Source organism: Phyllostomus hastatus, unplaced genomic scaffold (assembly GCF_019186645.2).
Source record: "Phyllostomus hastatus isolate PE091 unplaced genomic scaffold, TTU_PhHast_1.1 phas_contig_312, whole genome shotgun sequence".
Taxonomy (NCBI): Eukaryota; Metazoa; Chordata; class Mammalia; order Chiroptera; family Phyllostomidae; genus Phyllostomus; species Phyllostomus hastatus.
The window spans coordinates 4,301,898-4,316,397 of record NW_025333849.1 but is presented as its reverse complement, the minus strand read 5'-3'; the positions used below and the strand labels follow the sequence as shown (position 1 = coordinate 4,316,397).

General features: G+C 50.5%; 1 pseudogene; it reads left to right on the top strand.

Moving 5' to 3' along the window:
* The first annotated feature begins 7,655 nt into the window (after positions 1–7,655).
* On the top strand, positions 7,656–9,750 carry LOC123819463 (annotated as a pseudogene).
* Positions 9,751–14,500: the final 4,750 nt, after the last annotated feature.

Genomic DNA, 14,500 nt, shown 5'->3' with positions numbered 1-14,500 from the left:
ATTTACCTAATGGAATATTAATCACTTCACCATAAAAAAGAGAACTTTAATCTTTGCAATGGCATGACTGGATCTGGAGAACTTTATACTAAATGAAATAAATGAGTAAGAGAAAGCCAAAGTCTATATGATTTCACTTATATGTAGAATCTAATTATCAAACTGAGCTAGGAAGTGAACAAAAAAGAGACTCATAGAGAACACATTGACAACTCTGGGCATGGGGGTTTTCAGGTGGTGGGATCAAGCAAAAAAAATAAAGGACTCATGGACATTGACAACAAACAGTGTGTTGATTTCAGAGGGGAGTGTGTAGGTGGAGGTAGAAGAGGGTATAAGGTAAATAAATAGTCTTGGAAAAAAATACAACAAAATATAAACTATTAGTACACAGCAATCAAGTGAGAATTATTCCAGGAATATAAGGATGGTACATTCTCAAGTCAAAAAATGTGATTCGCCACATGAACAAAATGAAGGATAAAAACCACATGATTATATCATTAGATGCAGAAAAAGCTTTTGATAAATCCAGCAACCATTTGTGATAAAAAAAAAAACTCTCAGCAAAGTGGGAATAGAGGGAACATACCTCCATGTAATAAAGATGTAAGTCAAGGTCACTGCCAGCATCACACTCAATGGACAAAACTACAAGTGATTCTCTTAAGATTGGGAACAAGACAGGGATGACTACATTCACCCCTCTTATTCAGCATAGTGCTGTAAGTCCTAGCCACAGGAATCAGACAAGAAGAAGAAATAAAAGGCATCCAGATTGGAAAAGAAGTAAAACTACATTTATTTACAAATAACATGATACAGTACATAGAGGACCCCCAAAGATTCAGCCAAGAAACTACTAGAAGTGATAAGCAAATTCAGCAATGTAGTAGGATACAAAATTAGTATCCAGAAAAGAGTTACAATTTTATATGCCAATAACAAACTAACAAAAATGAAAATTAAGAAAACAATTCCATTCACAATTGCTTCAAAAAGAATAAAATACCTAGTAATAAACCTAACCAAGTGTGTAAAAGACCTGTGCTTGGAAAATTATAAGACACTGAAGAAAGAAATTGAAGAAGATATAAAAAAGTAGAATATCCATGTTCATGGATAGGATGATTTAACATCATTAAAATGTTCATAGTACTCAAAGCAATCCATAGATTCAATGGAATTCCTATCAAGATTCCAATGAACCAGCCCTGGCTGGTGTGGCTCAGTGGATTGAGTGCTGGCCTGTGAACCAAAGGGTTGTGGTTTCAATTCCCAGTCAGGGCACATGCCTGAGTTTCAGGCCAGATCCCCAGTAGTGGGCACATGAGAGGCAAGGACACACTGATGTTTCTCTTCTTCTCTTTCTCCCTCCTTTCCCCTCTGTCTAAAGATAAAATAAATAAAATGAAAAAAGATTCCAATGAACCAATATTTGAAAAATTTATATGTAACCACAGAAGGCCCCGCATAGCAACAGCAATCCTGAGAAAGAAGAACAAATTTGGAGAAATCACACTACCTAATATCAAACTATACTACAAGTCCATAGTAATCAAAACAGCATGGTAGTGGCATAAAAACAGACACATAGATCAATGGAACATAATAGCAAGTCCAGAAATAAACCCACATCTTTATAGTCCATTAATATTCAACAGAGGAAGCAAGCACACACAAAGGGCTAAAGATAGTTTATTCAATAAATGGTGCAGGGAAAATTAGACAGGTATGTGCAGAAGAATGAAACTAGAACACCATCTTACACCACACACAAGAATAAATTAAAAATGGATCAAAGACTTAAATGTTAGACCCGAAACCATAAAAATCCTAGAAGAAACCTTAAGCAGCAAAATCTTGGACATTGATCATACAAATGTTTTATCAGCTATATCTCCCCAGGCAAGGGAAACAAAGGTAAAAATAAACAAATGGGACTTCAGCAAACTAAAAGTTTTGGCACAGAAAAGGGAATCATCGACAAAATAAAAAGACAACCCACAGAATGGAAGAACATATTCACCGATACATGTGATAAGGAAGTAATATCCAAAATTTATAAAGTACTTATAAAAATCAACATAAAAAAACAACCCTATTAAAAAGCAGGCAAAGGACTTGAATAGACACTTCTCCAAAGAGGACATACAGATGGCCAATAGACATATGAAAAGATGCTCAATGTTACTAATCATCAGAGAAATGCAAATAAAAACCACAATGAGATACCATCTCACACCTGTCAAAATGGCTGTCACCATTAAATCATAAAACAAGTGTTGGCGAGGTTGTGGAGAAAGGGAAACCTTTGCACTGTTGGTGGGAATGAAGATTAGGGCAGCCACTGTGGAAAGCAGTATTAGAGATACCTCGAAAAATTAAAAATGGATCTGCCTTTAGACCCAGAAATCCCACTGATGGGAGTACATCTGAAGGAACCCAAAACACTAATTCAAAAGAAATAAGCACTCCTAAGTTCACTGTGGCATTATTTACAATAGCCAAGATATGGAACCTGCCCAAGTATTCATCAATAGATGAGTGGATAAAACAACTATTGGATATTTATACAATGCAATTCTACTTGGCTGTAAAAAAGAAGAAAATGTTACCCTTTGCAACAGTATGGATGGACCTGGAGACCATTATGCTAATTGAAATAAGCAAGTCAGAGAATGAAAAATACCATACTATTTCACTGCCTTGTGGAATCTAATAAACAAACTGTACTAAAAAGCAAAACAGAGACAGACTCATAGATGAAGAACAGATGACAGCTAGTGAGAGGGTGGTTAGGAGATGGAGGGGACTGAGCAAAAAAGAAGAAGGACTCATGGATATAGACAACAGGGTGGTGATTGCTTGGGGGGGAATAAAAGAGGACTAAATGGCAATGAAAAAACAATATAGATTCTATATTAAAAAAGAAAAACATTTTTTTTGTAATGCTGGTTTGGTGGTAACTGACTCTATTAGTTTGTTTGTTTGTTTGTTTTTTCTTGTCTGAGAAGCTCTTTATTTCTCCTTCAATTTTATTTTATTTATTTTTTTTCACCCTCCCTCTGTCTAGAACCCCACGGAGGCTGGCACCCAGAGGTGCCCCGTGAACGTTTGCGGACCGAATCAACGACCAAACGAATGAAGGGCTGCCCACGGGGTGAGGCCAGGCTGGGGAGGGGGCCCAGAGGGCCAGGCTCAGGGGTCTGGGCTGCGGCAGCCCCTGGACGGTGGACTTGGTCAGATCCGGGCCGGCTGGAGGGGCTGGCTGGAGACAGGGGAGCCATGAGACAGCCAAGCGACACCCGTGATGGGGAGCCGGTGTGACCCCAGCAGGCCCTGGGCTGTGGCCCGAGACAGGCTGATCCACCACTTTAACCCGCTGCACTCACGGCAAACCCGAGACAGTCCCTGAAGCAGCTCTCTCCAGCGGCCTGGCGTCAGCTCCGCACGGCTCCGAGGTGCCAGCCCGGCAGCATGACCGGTGCTGCAGTGGGCCCTGCCGCGGGCTTGTGCACTGAGGGCCGGGCCTCGGGCCAGCGAGGCCTGGCCACGTTCTGACAAGACAAAGCAATTCCGGAACCCTTCAGGGAGGCGCAGGGAGAGGGGCAAGCCTGACTTTCCCTGCATCATCTGTAAAGATAAAGTTTCAAATAAACGGGGTGGGGGGGGGGGCGGGGAACCCTCAGCTCAGCTGGAAGGAGAAAACAAGTCCTCCCAGCCTGGAGGCTGGGAAGCCTGCTGGCTCGGCTGTTCCCGCACCAGCCTGGCCCGGGGCCCCGCCCCTGCGGGCACCGGCCCAGGGGAGGACCGCGGACACACAAGCCCACCTGCAGGAGCAGGCAGCCCAGCAAGGGTGGAGCTGGCATGGGTTTTAGAATCAGCCCGTCTGACACCCCATTGTACAGATGGAAAAACCGAGGCTCAGGGAGGCAGGAGCTTCTTCCAATGCCAGACAGCCGTCAGCGCAGAGTGGGAGCCGCCCCCACAGCCGACAACCCTGGCCTCCGAGACACAAAGCCCGAACGGTCTGCTGGGCAGCGGCATCGCTCCGCTGTGCTCACGGGGCCCCACACCCAGCAGAGCTCACGTCCAGGGCTGCTGAGGAGGCTGGAGGACCTGGGGCACACACAGGGGCTGTGACCTCACCCACAGGACCCCGCCCCTCCGCTACACTTCCACTGAGGCCCTGCTGCAGGTCCTGGGCCGGTCCCCCTACCAGGCGGTGGGATGGGGACATGGCCCGGGCTCAGGAGCCCACGGCCAAGAGAGACATGGGCGCTGAGGGTCACCAGAGGGCCCAGGGGGGCAGCGAGGGGCCTGGGACCCAGCCTGGGAGATCAGGGGGGCCTCCTGGGGAGGGACCTCGAGCAACACGTGGGGATGGGGTAGCCACAGGGGGAGATGGATGGGGGGGCTGCCAGCCTTCAGAACCGCCTGTGCCAGGGCCCCCGGGCCACGCAGGCAGTGACTGGTGGGCTCACAGCCTGGATGAGGGGGCCACAGAGCCATCTGAACGAGGCAGAGAGGACGAGGCAGGACCCAGCCCAAAACCTGGGCAAGAGCTGCTGAGATGGCTCAACAAAAACACTTGCTCCCTGCAGCCTGGGAGGGCGAGCGAGGCACCTGTGCATGTGTACAGCAATGTGCATGCACATGTGTATGATACACATACAAGCACAAGCATGCATGCATGCACTTATACACCTGTGCACATACACATAGCATGTACACACAACCACACACACTTGTGTGAATATTGCACACATGGGTATGTGCACACACATGCATGAAGTGTATGTGTGCACCCATGCAGATGTGTGATGTGCAGATATGTGTGCACACCTGCTGGGAGTGCACACACATGGATGTGCACCGGTGTATTTGTGTGAAGCGCCGAGTCATGCACATGTGCAGTGCCCAGTACATATGCATGGATGAGTGTGCACAGATATGTACACCTGCATTGTATGTGCATGTGGGTATGTGGGTGTGTGCGGTGTGTAGACCCTGTGCATGCACACGTGCGCACAGCTATGGGTGCAAGACAGGCTGAGGCCCCTTGTGGAGCACAGAGCACCTCATTGCAGGTGTCCCCAGCAGGCCTGCGCCCCAATGCCTCCCTAAGCAGCAGGGCCAGGACCCAACATCCCCAGGTGTGGCCCTGGCTAGACCAACCCCTCTGGACCCCATTCATCCCAGGGATGGGGAGGCAGCTGAAGGGCAAAGACGTCCCCCTTCCGAGTGGTTTCCTCTGAGGTGTACCTCTCCCTCCCCCATGTCCCCCCAGCCCTAGTGCAGCCCCACTCCCCCAGCAGCACCCACCCTGTTGTTTCTCCAGGTCCTGCCAAGCCTGGGCCTGGTCTTCAGTGACCCTTTGGGACAGGCAGTCTGTCCTGGGCCATGCCGTTCTTGTTGCAGGATAACTAGGGATGTGTGCCAACGTCTGGGGTGAGAGGCCACCCTGGCTCCCTGGGGACAGCTTTGGTCCCCAGGCTGTAGAGCGGCGGGCAAGCCTGCGTCCAGTGCAGCCCCAAAGCCCAGCCAAGGGCCACTCTACTTCAAGAACCCCTCGGGGGCCTGGCTTTCCCCAACCCCTGGACCCCAGACCTATGGGAGAGGCACTTCTTCCCGCTCAGGACAGGGACAGGCTGCCAGTAGTGCCATGTCTGTGACCTGAGGTCAAAGGCCAGCCAGGGGCCCCTAGGATGTCCAGGTACACGAGATGCCCCCAGCCTGGCCTGGCTGGGTAGCCCCTTCCTGGGCAGTGCCAAGTCCTATCTCCTTTGGGCCCCCGCTGCTCACAGTCCTTCCCCCCCGCCCCAGTTCCTTGTGCTACGCTCTCCCTGCTTGAGAACACTCGAGGTGTCAAGTGGAACCCGGACCCTGCATGTTCCTGTGCCGGCCCCCAGCGTACTCCTCACCAGAGGAGAACCCTGGCGGTCCCGAGGAGGCCCCCAAGGCTGCCTGGGTACTGGGAGAGGGAGAGAGCCCTCCACAACCTACACTGATGTCTGTGGCTCCCCCTGGCTCCCTGTCCTCCAAGACGGAGCCCACCCCTACCCCAGGGCACATGCCCCCGGGGCCTCTCACCCCCCCAATCCCCTTCATTCCCCAAATGCCCCCTCCTCCAGTCAGCCTTCAGGGAAACCTCACTCACTCCCAGGCATCCATGCCATCCACCACGCCCATCTCAGGGTGTGGCCAGCATGCTAGTGCACGCGTGCCTCGGAGGGAGGACGCAGGTGTGTGCGGGTCTTCCCTGCAAAATGCATTCCCAGGTGCTCCGATCGTTGGCACCTTTAGGTCCCTAGAACCAGGAGGACCTTTCACAAGGATGGTGTCCTCCCACCTTCCCAGGGTCACACACCTCTCACCTGCAGGACGCCTCAGTGCCTGGGGTTGGCGGGGGAGGGTCAGCCCCTCTGGGACGGGCCCACCACCTGGCAGCCTGACTCCGCCCGCCCTGCCTGGGCTCCCGCCTCCTCTGTGTCACGTGGTTAATAAGGATCCAAGTCTCCACTGCCCGTCTCTCCGCTGAGGCCTCTGAGCCCTCCTGCGTCAAGCCTTTTGAGGCCCTGGGGAGCTCTGCGAAGAGGCCCGAAAACCACCCGTTTCTAGGCATCACTGGGCGTTGGGGGGTGCTCCCTTCCCTCCCTGCCAGAAGTGTCCCATCTCTCCTCCAGCCCCGGGAATGACCGCCCCCACCCCGCGACCCCACCATCTAAGGAGGCAGGGGGGCAGCCGCCAGACTGGTGCGTTCTGGAAGAGGAAAGCTCTTCCTGCTGGTCCCAACAAGAACGTCAAGTCCCGAACTCCAACCGCTCCCCAAGGTCTGTCTCCCACAGCCCTCAGGCTGCCCGGAGGAGTGACCGGCCCTGGACGCAGGCCGGGTAGTGACAGTGCACATCTGTGGAGTAAGTGAACGGGAACATGCGACAGGGCGAAGAGCATTACCCTGACCATTCGCCCCTACGCCGGCAAGAATGAGGCACCCACGCAAAAACTCCCGTCATCCGGGCAATTCGATTAGGGGTATTAGAGGTGGTGGTTTGGAACACCCCCCACCCAGCATGAGAATTAAACTTCAACAATTGCCAACATGGGTACAGAGCTTGGGAGTCTGCCTGGAGCTTCCACGGTGGCCGCTGTCATGATTCGTGCAAGCCGGCAAGGCAGGGAACCAAGGTCAGGGGTGCGGAGGTGGCTCTGCCTGGGAGCACTGACCAGAGACGCATCTGGACCCTGCGCTCAGAGGACGGCCAGCGAGAGGCTGGCTCTCCAATCAGGCGGCGGACCCCAGCCAGCTGGTGCTACGCGCGTGTGCGCGCCCGCGTGTGCGTGTGCCCGAGGGGAGGCGAGGATGTTGCGGTCTGAGAGCAGGCTCCGAGAAATAACCGCGCAGGCCGGCCGGCCGGCACTCAGCCCTATCCCGCAGGCTGCAGGCGGCCCTGGAGGGGGCGCCCCGCGCCACCGCCCCGACTCCTCCCCGGCGCTGTGCAGGCAGGTTCGCCGAGGCAGCCTCGGGCTCTGGCTCCCGGCCCACTCCCCCGGGGCTGGCGGTGCTGGCCTGTCCGCCAGGCCGCCCCTGCCCGCCCGCTCCCCGCCCTGCTGCGCAACTCTACCCAAGTTGGAAGCCGAGCCCGGGCGGCTGCACTCGCGCGGAGCGCACGGCGGCGGCGTAGCTTGGGCTAACGAGGCGGCGCCCCCACTGCGGAGCAGGGACCGCGGGGGGCGCCCGCGCTGAGAGCAGCAGGAGGAGGGGCTGGAGAAGGATGCGCAGCAGTGCTCAGCCAGGGAAAGTGAAGTTGGAGCAGGAGGCTGCGCGTGGGGGTGGGGAGGAGCAGCGGCCCGCACTCCAGGGCGCCGGGCGGTAGCCGGCCAAATGGGAGGCAGAACTCCCGGGCTGCCGCCTGCAGCCTGCGCCTCGGCGCCGTGCCGGGGCCGCGGAATCGCTGGGGCCCGCCCGCTCGGGCGCCTAGTCGCTGTGGTCTGGAGGCTGGGGCGCTCCTGCTGAGCAGGGGCCGAGGGCGGGGCCAAGCGAGGATCCTGGAATCTGCCCCCTCCCCCCCGCCGCCTTGCGTCGCCGTTTGCTCCCGGAGCCTCCTGCTCTGCTAAAACGCGTGCGGCAGCTGCGGGGAGCCGGGGAGCCACGCTCTCCGGCGTGCCGCACGCTCGCCGAGCCACGATGGCCGAGGGCGGGCTGCGGGGAGCTTCGGACCCCGGCGGGCGCGCCGGAGGAGCAGGTGGCGATGCGGGTGCCGACACAAGCTGGGGGGCTGCCGAGCTGCAGCAGCTGCGTCCTGGCTCCAGGCGGGACGGCGTAGCTCGCCGGAGGACCACGGCGTCCCCGGCGCTGGCGGCGGCTCTGGCGGCGGCGGCAGTGGCGGGCCCCAACGCAAGCGGCGCCGGCGAGGGGGGGCGGCAGAGGAGCTGCCAACGCCTCGGGGGTCGCCTGGGGGCCGCCCCCAAGCCAGTACTCGGCAGGTGCCGTGGCGGGGCTGACAGCCATGGTGGGCTTTCTCATCGTTTTCACCGTAGTGGGCAACGTGCTGGTGGTGATCGCCTTGCTGACCAGCCGAGCTCTGCGTGCACGGCAGAACCTCTTCCTGGTGTCGCTGGCGTCGGCTGACATCCTGGTGGCCACACTGGTCATGACCTTCTCCCTGGCTAATGAGCTCATGGCCTACTGGTACCTCGGGCAGGTGTGGTGCAGTATGTACCTGGCGTTGGACGTGCTCTTCTGCACCTCCTCCATCGTGCACCTGTGAGCCAGCAGCCTGGACCGCTACTGGTCCGTGACGCAGGCGAGTGCAATCTGAAGCGCGCGCCGCGCCCCGTCAAGGCCACGATGGTGGCCTTGTGGCTCACCTCGGCCGTCATCTCCTTCCCACCACTGGTCTCACTCTCCCGGAAGCCCGATGGCGCCGCCTCCCCTTAGTGCGGCCTCAAAGAGGAGACCAGGTACATCCTGCATCTGCACCTTCTTCGCTCCCTGCCTCATCAAGTGCCTGGTCTACGTGCGCAACTACTGCGTTGCTAAGCTGCGCACGCGCGCGCTCAGAGTGAGGCACACGACCAAGGGCCCCGACGGCGCGTTCCCGTCCGCAGAGGACTGGCTGGGAACGTCGGTGGGCGCTGACCAGAACGGGCACTGCGCGCCCCCGCGCCGCCCGCGCGCCGTTGTGGACCCAGAAGACAGCAGCGCGGCGGCTTCCGGGTGCACTGCACGGGGACTGGCGGCAGCCGGCGGGAGGAGAGGGGGCCGCGGGCGGCGCGGATGCGCTGGCTCCTGGGCCTGCGGAGCCGGGTGCGCTCGCCAACTTCAGGTCCCCGGGGCCCAGCGCGCGCCTGTCTGGCGCCAGCTCGCGGTCTGTCGAGTACTTCCTGTCGCGCCGGCGCTGAGCGCGGAGCGGTGCGTGCCGCCGCAGGGTGGCTCTGGCGCGCGAGAAGCGCTTCACCTTCGTGCTGGCCGCGGTCACGGGCGTGTTCGTGCTCTGCTGGTTCCCCTTTTTTTTTTCAGCTATAGACTGTACGGCAGCTGCCGGGAGGCCTGCCAGGTGCCCGACCCGCTCCTCAAGTTCTTCTTCTGGATCGGCTACTGCAACAGCTCGTTCAATCGGGTCATCTTTCTCCTTCAATTTTAAATGATAGCCTTAATGAGTAAAATAGTCTTGTTTGTAGGTCTTTGCTTTTCATCATTTTCAATATTTCATGCCAATCCATTCTGGACTGAAATGTTTGTGTTGAGAAATCAGCTGATAATCTTATGGGAGCTCTCTTTTAGGTAATTAATTGCTTTTCTCTTGCTGCTTTCCAGATTTTCTTTTTTATTTCACCTCTGCCATTTTTATTGTGATGTGTCTTGGTGGGGCTTCTTTGGGTTCACCTTGATTGGGACTCACTGTGATTCCTGGACTTTTATGCATATTTTCCTTCACCAGAATAACAAGTGTTCAGTCATTTCTACAAGTAAGTTACCAGTCCCTTGCTATCTTTTTCCTTCTCGTACCCCTCAGATGTGGATGTTATATTTTAAGTTATCCCATACTTCCCCTACACTATCCTCATCCTTTAAAATTCCTTTTTTTCCCTTTTGCTGCTCTAATTAGGTGTTTTTTTTCTACCTCGACTTCCAAGATTTGATCCTGTGCTTCATCCAACCTACTTTTTATTCCTTCATTGTGTTATTCATGACAGGTATGTTATTCTTTTCCTTCTGGTACTTTTTCATGGTTATGCCCTCTTTCATGCTGTTGAAAATCCTTATAAGCATTACTTTGAACTCTATTTCTGATAAATTGCTTGCCTTCATTTCATTTAGCTCTTTTTCTGGAGATTCCTCCCATTCTTTCATTTGGGAGTTATTTCTTTATCTCCACATTTGAGCTGTCTTTTTGTGTTTGTTTCTATGTATTATAACCGCTATGACTCCCTGTCTGTGTGGGGTGACCTCACTTAGTAGTTGTCCTATGGGATCCAGTGGTGCGGTCTCCTGGATCTTTTGAGCTGGGTGCTCTAGGAATGTCCCTTGCATGCATTATGTGGGCCCTCCTGTTAGAACCAGGTCTCGATTGCTGTTGTCCTTCTCATGTTTGGGAACGACCTGTAGTCTGGCTGACCATGAGTCTCAACCCTGTCCATGACAAGCTGCTGCTGTGCAAGTGGTAAAAAAACAAAACAAAAAGCTCCCAAACAATAGCAACAACATAAAGATGAAGAAAATAATAAGAAAAGAAAAAGAAAAAAATAAGAGAAGAAAAAATGAAAATATAACAAGGAATAAGGAAAAAATAGAGAATAAAAAAATGGAAAAAATAATAAAAAATATAAGAAAGGAAAGGATAATATGAAAGAAAACAGAAAATAGGAATAAAAAAGAAAAAAGTGGTGTTTCTCTCAGCAGAGTTTAATTTCTGGAATAATCTCACTTTGGATATGCTGTTTGTGAAGCTTGTTGGATCCTGCTCTGATGTTTTCTGAAGCTGGCCACTTGGTGTACGTGGCCTCTTGGGTGGGAATCTGTAAGCCAATGACATATGCTGTCTATGTTTGCCCTCTGCAACCTGTTTGAAGCTACAAGCAATCCACAGTTTGTGGGTGCCTCCACTGGGCTTCTCTTCGTGCAGAAAGTATGAAATTGTACTCCAAGGGTGGCCTTTAGCAGCACAGGGCCCAGGGATGGGTCAGCAAATGTCCTAAGGCACCCTGGGATCTGCCTCCGCCTGCCTCCATCTACCTACCAGCTGACTGATAGGGTTAGTCCCTGAAAATGCTCAATCACTGAAAGAGGCTGGGGCAGGATGGGGAGAATGGGGCTGCTAGATCTCGCCTGAGGGAGAGATGCCATTCAGCCTTCAGGGAAGATAGGTGCGATTCCCCACACCAGAGCCATATGTCTCTGTCTTTCCTATTAGTCTAGCGAGTGAAGACTCTGGAGCCCAGAGGTTGGGTCTGTCAGAAACTGGGAAGATGTTTCTATCAGATCTCCCATGAGGAGGAGGTGCCAGTCAGGTTCATGGGAAAGTGGAAGGAATAGCCCCATCTATAAGGCAGTAACAGGCAACTCCTGAGTTTGCCCAGACTTCCACACCCTGTGCTATACCATTGCTCCTCAGCAGGGTTTAAAAAACACAGGGTGGAATTAATTCCATAGGATGGGGTGATTCCTTTTCTCCACGCTGATGTTACTGGGAGGGAAAAGCTCTGCCCAGGAAAGGTGGCTGCTGCAGTATCAGAGGATGACTCAATAAAGAGATCCTGGCAGCTGTTCCGCTACATCTCTCCCAAAAGCCTCAAACCCCAGACACTCCTCAGGCCACTTCAGTCCTCATTGCCTTCCCTCTGCTGAATGTCAGGGTGAGTGGCTGCCAATAAAATTTTGTGCATTGGCCATTTAATAGGGGGCCTTTGTCCCAAGTGGACACCTTTGTCCTAAGTGGGCTCCATCCTCACTTTGGTGGACAGAAACCCTGCTTCTTTTCATGGCTAGATGCTATGTGGGTGCCTGTTCCTGGGTCTGGCACTCTTGCCTGGGAAGCTGGGCCTGGTGTTTAGGCTTCACACATCTCAAGGGCAACCTCCTGCAGCTAAGATGTCCCTCCTTAATCTTGATTGCCACCCATGGGAGTAGGGCCAGCCCCTTTCGAATCTCAGCCCTACCTACCAGTTTCAAGGTGGCTTCTTCTGCCTTTCCTTGGTTACACATCTTCTCTTCAGTTAGTGTTTAGTTGGTAATTCAGGGGGATTGTCCTCCAATTTAGTTGTATTTCCTGACAAAGGCTTTTATGTCCTTCTCTTGGAATTTTAGCTATGACTTTCATGTAAGCCTTGATTATATTATTTCATTTCTTTTCACCTCATATGAGGAGAGACATACATAATGTTCCAGTACTTCTTAATCAGCAGCAGAAAACCTGAATAATATAGAATGTTCCTAATAGGAAGGAACATTTTTCTTCTAACAGGATAACATTACTAATTTTCTTTGTTTTTTATTGAGGTGTAATTGACATATAACATTATGTTAGTTTCAGGTGTGCAACATAATGATTTGTTACTTGACTATATTGCAAAATGATCACATTCTAGCTGGTGTGGCTCAGTGGACTGAGTGCTGGAAACCAAAAGGTTGCTAGTTCGATTCCCAGCCAGAGCACATGCCTGGGTTGTGGGCCAAGTCCCCAGTTGGAGAATGTGTCAGAGGAAACTGATCAATGTATCTCTCATACATTAGTGTTTCTCTCCCTTACTTTGTCCCTCCCTTCCCCTCTCTCCAAAAATAAATAAAATCTTTTTAAAAATGATCATCACAATGTCTAGTTAATATCTGTCCCCATACATAGCTACAACATATTTTTCTTGTGATAAAAATTTTAAGATCTATTCTCTTACCAACTTTCAAATATACAATAAAGTGTTATTAGCTATAATCTCCATGCTTTACATTGCAACCCCATGACTTATTTTATAACTGGAATTTTGTACCTTCCTCTACCATTTTACATACATCCCTCCCCCACCCCCTGACTCTGCCAATCTGTTCTCTATATCTATGAGCTCTATGAGCTTATTTTGGTTTTTAGAATTCATGTATGTCAGATCATATTGTCTATGTCTTTCTCTGTCTGACTTATTATACTTAGCATAATGTCTTCAAGGCCCATCCAGTTGTCATAGTGGCAGGGTTTCTTCTCTTTTTAATGTATGATTATCCATCTGTTGATGGATACATTTCTATGTGCTAGTTATTGTGAATAATGTAGCAATGAACATGGATGTGTAGATATCACTCCAAAACAGTGATTTCATTTCCTTTGAATATGTATGGAGATAATGGGATTGCTGGATTATGTGGTAGCTCTACTTTTTAATTTTTTTGAGGAACCTGCATACTGTTTTCTATAGCAGATGTAACAATTCAGATTCAACCAACAATGCATAAGGGTTCATTTTTTCTCTATATCATTGCCAACACTTTCTGTCTTTTTGATAGTAGGCATTCTAACAGGTGTGAGGCATTAATTTGTGGTTTGACTTGCATTTCCCTGATTATTAGTGTTGTTGAGCACCTTTTCATAAGCTTGTTGGCCACCTTTGTGTTTTCTTTGGAAAACTGTCTATTCACATCTATTTTAAAGTCAGATTATTTTTTTTACTATTGAGTTGTTTCGATATTAACCCTTGATCAAATAAGTGGTTTGCAAATATTTTTTCCCATTGTGTAGGCTGCTTTTTCATTTTGTTGTTTCTTTGACCATGAAAAAGGTTTGATTTAGTCCCACTTGTTTATTTTTGCTTTTGTTATCTTTGATTTTGCTGTCAAATCCAAAAAATAATTATCACCAAGATAAATTTCAAGGAGCTTACAATCCACATTTTCATCTAGGAATTTTATGGTTTCTGGTCTTACATTCAAGTCTTTACTCAATTTTGAGTGAAATTTGTGTATGATATAAGATATAGGCCCATTTTTACTTTTTCATGAGACTTCCAGTTTTCCAACAGCTTTTATTATAGAGATTGTCCTTTTCCCAGTGTATATTCTTGCTGCCTTTGTCATAAATTGACTGTATATATGTGGGTTTATTTATGGGCTCTATTTTGTTTCTTGGTCTGTGTCTGTTTTTATGACAGTACCATACTTTTTTTATTACTATTTGTAATAAGATTTGAAATTAGGAAGTGAGAGTTCTCCAGCTTTTTCCCTCCTCAGAATTGTTTTAGTTTTTTAATGGTCTTTTGTGCTTCCATACAAATTTTAGGGTTATTCTTACTAATTCTGTGGGAAATGCCATTGGAACTTTGAAAGGGATGCCCCTAAATCTGTAGATGACTATTATATTAATTTTAATGATTTAATTATTTCTACCCATAAGAATGTAATGTCTTTTAATTTATTTATGTCATCTTCAATTTCTCTCATCAATATCATACAGAGCTTTTACCTTCCTGATTAAATTTATCCAAAAGTGTTTCCTTGTTTTTGATGCTATTA